The sequence below is a fragment of the Saccopteryx bilineata genome, chromosome 12 (genome assembly GCF_036850765.1).
Source record: "Saccopteryx bilineata isolate mSacBil1 chromosome 12, mSacBil1_pri_phased_curated, whole genome shotgun sequence".
NCBI classification, from domain to species: Eukaryota; Metazoa; Chordata; class Mammalia; order Chiroptera; family Emballonuridae; genus Saccopteryx; species Saccopteryx bilineata.
The window spans coordinates 46,648,694-46,655,994 of NC_089501.1; the positions used below are offsets into that span (position 1 = coordinate 46,648,694).

General features: G+C 37.9%; 1 pseudogene; it reads right to left on the reverse strand.

Moving 5' to 3' along the window:
• Positions 1 to 360: 360 nt before the first annotated feature.
• On the reverse strand, positions 361 to 2,923 carry LOC136316069 (RNA-binding protein FXR1-like; annotated as a pseudogene).
• Between the last annotated feature and the right edge of the window lie 4,378 nt (positions 2,924 to 7,301).

A 7,301-nucleotide genomic window follows, 5' to 3' on the forward strand; every position in this document is an offset into this window, starting at 1 on the left:
TGCATATCTTTTAATTCATTTATTGGTCACTTATGGTTTTTTTTTTAGTGAAATATATACATTAGTGGGTTTTGTGTCCACTCCTTTTTTTTATTTAATTTACTTCTCTTTCTCAATTTCCTCCTTTTTTTCTCCTCCTCCATCTTATTTTAGCTAGTAACTTTTATTAATAATATGTATACTAAAAAAGTAATAATAATAATACGTATACTATTCTGAAGGCACCTCTGATGGTGTATTTTATAACAGAGTAAGCATCCAGGTATGTGTAGCATATGATTTCTTCGGGATCTCCCCTTTCTGAATTCTCAGTGGAAGGCTGGAAGTGCACTGTAAAGACTGGAGACCCACAGTCTGTCTCTACAAGCTTGCACAGGCACCGCTGTAGGATGTAATGTCACAGAACTGCAAACTAGGAACTTCTTCAGTGTATGAAACACCATTCAGGATGGCTGCTTCTTGAACGTTTTCCTCTTTTAAGGTATTGATCTTTTCTTCGTCTGGAATGGTCTAGAGCTTAGGCACATCATTGCCAGAAGCTAGTTGGGCTACCTTTTACCTTTCCTGAATGGCCAGGCTCTTCCATCACATCTTTTACTTGCCAAAGGGAGGCAACTTCTTAAACTTCTTTATAAATGAAATGTATAGCTGGGGAGGAAAATAACATTTCTTTCTTGTATTCTACTTTTTGCCAAAGTTTCACTTGGAAGATTTCTTTGTTCTGAGACTTAGCTCTAGAAATATGCTCTGCACATCTAACTAACCCAGGGGTCCCCAAACTTTTTACACAGGGGGCCAGTTCACTGTCCCTCAGACCGTTGGAGGGCCAGACTATAAAAAAAACTATGAGCAAATCCCTATGCACACCGCACATATCTTATTTTAAAGTAAAAAAACAAAACGAAAAAAAATACAATGTTTAAAATAAAGAACAAGTAAATTTAAATCAACAAACCGACCAGTATTTCAATGGGAACTATGGGTCTGCTTTTGGCTAATGAGATGGTCAATGTGCTCCTCTCACTGACCACCAATGAAAGAGGTGCCCCTTCTGGAAGTATGGTGGGGGCCGGATAAATGGCCTCAGGGGGCTGCATGTGGCCCGCGGGCCATAGTTTGGGGACCCCTGAACTAACCCATTTTCCTTAACTGAAGCTGTATCGGATCCAGTCATTCCTTCCATCAGCACAGCATCTTCATCAGTGCTTCCCCTATGAGACCGCCTATGATGTTAACACTGTGATGAGATTCTCTGGCATCAGTGTCTATAGTCCAGTCTGATTCTGTATCATCAAGTAAGCTGTATGGATTGCTGCCTGGATCTTTGAGCACAGATGTGATGGAGGATTTCTCACTATATGGTCCACCATGATCTTGACCCCATGAAATACTTCTGCCTCTTCCTCCGTGTTTCCTACTGTCACACTGATGGGGGCTCTTGCAGTAGTCTTTTCCTGGCAGTGACCAATCCCTCATCATTTTATGCTCAGATTCTGTGTTAGGGGGGTTGACAGCTCAGAGTTTGTACTGTGATGGAAGGTGTAATTAGGCCCTTGATGACCTCTGCCTCTTCCACCGTAATACCCGGAAACTTGTACAGAAGAGATGATGCTTTCATCAGTGTCATACCCTTTCTCTTTTTCAGGCCTTCTGGTGGAGGAAGGTCTGAAACCCATACCAATCTGTTATAGCTGTTTACCAATCAGTAAGCATTCCATTCTTAGCTGTCCTACCTCCTTTAGATAAGCAATTAGATACTCTACAGGAACTTACATGTTTCTGATGCTTTCTGTAGTGCCAACAAATACAAATGGAACCATTTCATCTTCTCTAGGTAGTTTATTTTTTAAATTTTTTATTTATTGATTTCAGCAAGAGAAGAAGGTGGGGGGGGGAGAGAGACAGGAACATCGAGCTGTTTCTGTATGTGCCCTGACAGGGATCAAACCATTAACTTTTGCGCCTTGGGATGATGCTCTGACCAACCAAGCTATCCAGCCAAGGCTCTATGGTAGTTTATTTTTATTATCTCCTTCAATTCCCCCTGAACCACACCAGATTTGTCTACTTTTTCTTGACTAACATTGCCATTTTTTCCAATTACTTTTCCTAGGAATCTGAGTAAAATCCTCCACAAATTCCAAGAAACCTCTAGCCTTCTCTTATCTTCTCTTTTTTCTTTTCTTTTTTATAGCATCAGCACTCTCTATCTCCCTCTAGCTCAAAACCTGTAACCCCAGGAAACTTTAGGCTTGATGTTAATTCGATGTTACTACCATGTGTCCCTAGTACCAGGCCCACCAAATCTTCTCTCACAATAAATTCCTCATAAAATACTCTGCAAGTTGTTTTATACATTCTAAATGCTTGGTGGCCTCTTCCTTTCTGGACATAAACATCAACTTGGTATGACTAGTTCACAAACTATGTCATTTAAAATAATCACAGTGGCTTCACTGGCTGACAGTATGATTAGCTGTGTGGTTTCTGGGTGGTCTAAAACTTCAGCATGTTCCTACTGCTTTCTTAAAATCTTTGTGTGCATTTTCATTAGCACATGCTTCTCTCAAATGTTCAGGAACATCTACTGCGTATTTAAAGAAGGTTTCTTTTTGATAGGTTTATTTTGATTGACAGGCTGAAGTCATTCAAATGTGACTATTTCATTGTAAGTGGTATCACAAGCAGCATATTGAATGACAGAAAATTCTTTCATTTCTCGAATGTGAGCCAACCAACATTCGCAAGGTTCTTGGTCATTTGCTCTTGACTGTACCTCTACTACATCTCCACTAATTTCTATTTCTTTTCTTTTCTTTTTAAATCTGAAGTGGTGGTAGTAATCTAACTTTATTAAATGGAACCTGAAGTTATGGTTGCTAGTTGTTCTTGACAACACCTGTGAGTAAGTCTTCATGAACATCTTTGATAAACCCTTTGTAGAAAGCCCCTTTGGGGCCATGAACTTCCCCCTGCTCTTCCTCATCCCCCTCATCCTTCCTTTGAGTTCTAAGAGTATTTTTTAAAATATATATTCTGAATTTCAGTACTTGTCAGATACTATATTGCAAACATTCTCTGCCAATGTGTCTAGTCTTCATGTTTTCTTGAAAAATATTGTTATATCCAAGAAGCAAAGTTTTAAAGTTTGTTCTTTAAGTAAGAAACTTTATTTTTTTTTTCCATGGATAAAGACCATTTAAATGATCTGGTAACTTTTATTTTTATTTTTGGAATTTATTATTTTCTAAACTTACATAAAGATTCTTAATACAAGTGTAGAGACATGTATCAAAAATGGAGACATAGAACAGTATACATAGGTGTAGAGATTTTCTTAAATTTATTTTAAGATTATTTTATGATTTCGTAACTGTTATAAAACCAAATGAAACATATTTCATGGTCTAATAATGTCTTTTTGATGAATTTTATCTTCATGTCTCCTATCACAAAATACATATCTTCATTGACACATTTGACATTTTTATGGTATGACTTTATTTTATTGTTTAGAAATCTTTCTTGACAATTTAATGAAAAATACTTATTATCTTAGTTTATTTTAAAGCTTTTTTTTTTTTTGTACACAATGTCCCATGTCAAACTATACTTTCAACTCTACTCTTCTGAAAATGTGAAGGTCTCTTTTTGGGTTGTCATAATTCACATTCAAATACATTTTTGGCAAAAGTTATTTTACTCAGAGGTTGTCTCATTTGTCTAAAGGTGTCTTCCCACTTTTTTTTTAAGCAGTAGAGGAGAAAATAACAAAATGCAAACAACAGCTATAGTGCTGAGAATTATTTATACTGGTGTCTAAAATCTTGTTAGTATCTAAGTTATATGAGTAACTAAATTCAAAATGTCATTTTACATTTGAAGAATAATTTTTTTCACATTTAAAACATGCATATGAGATTTAACTAGGGTTTTAGGTGTTTTAGTTGTTGTTGTTTTTTTGACAGAGACAGAGAGAGTCAGAGAGATGGACAGATAGGGACAGACAGGAAGGGAGAAAGATGAGAACATCAGTTCTTTGTTGTGGCACCTTAGTTGTTCATTGATTGCTTTCTCATATATGCCTTGTCCAGGGTGGGGGAACTACAGCAGAGTGAGTGACCCTTTGCTTACCCAGAGAACTTGGGCTCAAGCCAGCAAACTTGGGCTTCAAGCCAGTGACCGTTGAGCTCAAGCCAGCAACCATGTGGTCATATCTATGATCCCATGCTCAAGCCTTCAACCTGCACTCAAGCTGGTGAGCCTGCACTCAAGCCAGATGAGCCTGTGCTCAAGCTGGCGACCTCAGGATTTTGAACCTGGGTCCTCTGCATCCCAGTCCAATACTCTATCCACTGCACCACTGCCTGGTCAGGCAGGTGTTTAGTTTTTAATGTATTTTTTTTTTCTTAAAAAACCATAAGCTTTTGCCTGACCAGGCGGTGGCAGTGGATAGAGCATCAGACTGGGATGTGGAGGACCCAGGTTCAAGACCCTGAAGTTGCCAGCTTCAGCACGGGCTCATCTGGTTTGAGCAAAGCTCATCAGCCTGGCCCCAAGGTCGCTGGCTTGAGCAAGGGGTTACTCAGTCTGCTGTAGCCCCACAGTCAAGGCACATATGAGAAAGCAATCAATGAACAACTAAGGTGTCGCAATGAAAAACTAATGATTGATGCTTCTCATCTCTCTCTGTTCCTGTCTGTCTGCCTCTCTCTGACTCTCTCTCTGTCTCTGTAAAAAAACAACAAAAAAAACATAAGCTTTTAATATTTTTTTAAAATTAAAAAATTTAATTAAAATATTATTTATAATAAGTTAATTATATGCCCACTTGTGGCCTGTGGAAAATAACTTGAGTTTTTGTGCATATACAAGTCTGAACACTACTTAAAATAAGTGGTTGCCTTTAAAATCTCAATACCTTGAGAAGACATTTGGAAAAATTGAACTCACATTGAATTGAATGGATTTGACTTTGTACACAGGGGAGTAGAGGAGAGAGCCAAGGATGTTACAATCTTGATACCTAGAGAAGTTACAAGTCCATTTCCTATAGAGGACCTATTCTTTAAATGAAATTTCACATATCATTTAGATATTTGCATAGAAGTATTAACAGAAGACCTTTCCAAGGATAACATCTAGAGGTGTGAAGGCAGTTCTGAAAGGAGAGACAACCATTATTCTGTCCAACTTGCAGAAATAACACCCATTGAGCCCAAGATTAGGGCATGCACATTTAAAGAAATTATCACCATGTTGGGAGATATAGAGAATTAGTGAGATTCTTGGACTTATAGCCAGAAGTGACAGTTGACAAGGAAGAACATCAAAAAGATTTATGTGTGTGTTTTTTTCTACGGGAAAGGACCAGAAATATCAATCTCCCCTGGGGACCTGTTAAAAGTTTAGATTTTCAAGTGCCATCCCAGATCCACTGTATCAGCCCCTTTGGGATTGGAGCCCAGCAGTATGTTTTAACAAACACTCCAGGTGATTATGATGCATTATAAAATTAGGGACTAACTTTACAGGGAAAGTAACCTGAACTACATATGAGTCCTATTCTGTGGGTTTTTAGCCCAATTACCTGAACAAGTCACTCAATTGGAATGTGTTAATGCTACTTTATTGAAAACTGTGAGTCATATTGTTATATTGATTGTCTCAACACCCATGAAAATGACCTAAAATGATGAAGACCAAACACTGAGTTATGAAACAATTGAGTGGGCTTGGGAAAGTGATGCTGAGTCAGCAGTGCCACAAGGCCACCAGTACATACCGGGAACAAGGAATGTGGACTCCCTTATTGCAGAAAACTAGCTCCTGTGGGCTTTTTTTCCTCCCGGGGACTAAAAGAAATGTGCAAGATCCCCCTCACTGCTGGATTGTTCTCATCACCATAGCAACATGCTCTAGAATTCCCCATCATGGTCTCACATCTCCAACACCCTATTTCTATCCTCCTTTCTAGAGCAGTGTTTACAGAAAGAAATGTTTATACTGTATTTTTTCAATTCCTATTCACACTTAAAAAAACTGATATAACATTCTTCTAATTGCACAGCTAATAGGTGTTAAATGTAAAAAATCAGAATATGGACAAGAAAAGGAAACATTAAAAACTGTGAATAATTCCTACACCCAGAGAAAATCAAGCTTCAAATTAAGTGTAAGCTCTTCCATTTTAAACAATTTATAATTTTATCAAGCAATACATATGCATGTTTTTTAAAGAACAAAGACACTGGGGAAGGAAAACTTTTTTTCCCACTTTACTTACCCCTGATTGTGGTTCTCTGGAGACAACACTTAACCTCTTCAGGACAGAAACTGAGGTTAGCTTCAAAGCTCTGCTCCTGGCTGGCCATGTACTTTGTTCAAGTCGCTTAGCTCCCAGTACTTTAGTTGACTCTTCTCCATTATAGGTGTAACAATATTACCTACTAAAAGGGTCACAATGAGAAATTGGACCCAAAATTAATGGAACAGTGTTTAGCACATTGTAATTAATATACAAGTATTACTGTACTTGTTTTTGTTATTTCTATTTATTGCATAATTCTATGTGCGATGTGCATATTATTATGTCTTGATTTTTAATATGAAGATAAGAACTATAGACTACCTTGTGTGTACACACACACATACACACATATGTCACATCTTCCTTATCCATTGTTGGACACAGGTTGTTTTCCTATCTTGAAAACATATTTCATATGCTGAACTTTTATTATTTAACTTTCTTTGCTATCATTTCAGTGTAGTTTTGGGAGCAAATTAAGGTAAACGCATGTGTTCTACCCACCATCTTGAACTGCAAAATTCCACTGACCCTTCTTCACCCACCAGGTTCTAGTTTCTGACCCATCACTCCCCTGCTCAGGATTGAGTGACTAACAGCTTCCATACTGTCAAAGCCAAAGGCAATCTCAGCCTACCTCAGATCCTCTCAGCAGTACTCTGCACCACTACTGTTGTTCCCTTATTATAGCACTTCGGTTTTAAGCTGCTGTGATGTCATCCTCCCTGAGTTGGTCTTTCTCCTCTGCTAGACTTCTGTATTTGGGACTATCTCAGGTCTTTGTTCTGGGCCTGCTTTTCTTCTCTCTATATATCCTCTCTCTTTAGACAATCCATTTTTTTTTCTGATGTAGTTGAAACAGTACCTAAATGCTAATGCTTCAAAAAATTATTTTTCTATGATCTTCCCCATATACATCAAATGGGATAATCAGTGTCTCCAGTGCCTAAAAGTTACCTTAAAATGAACATGGCCAAAGCATATATCTTGA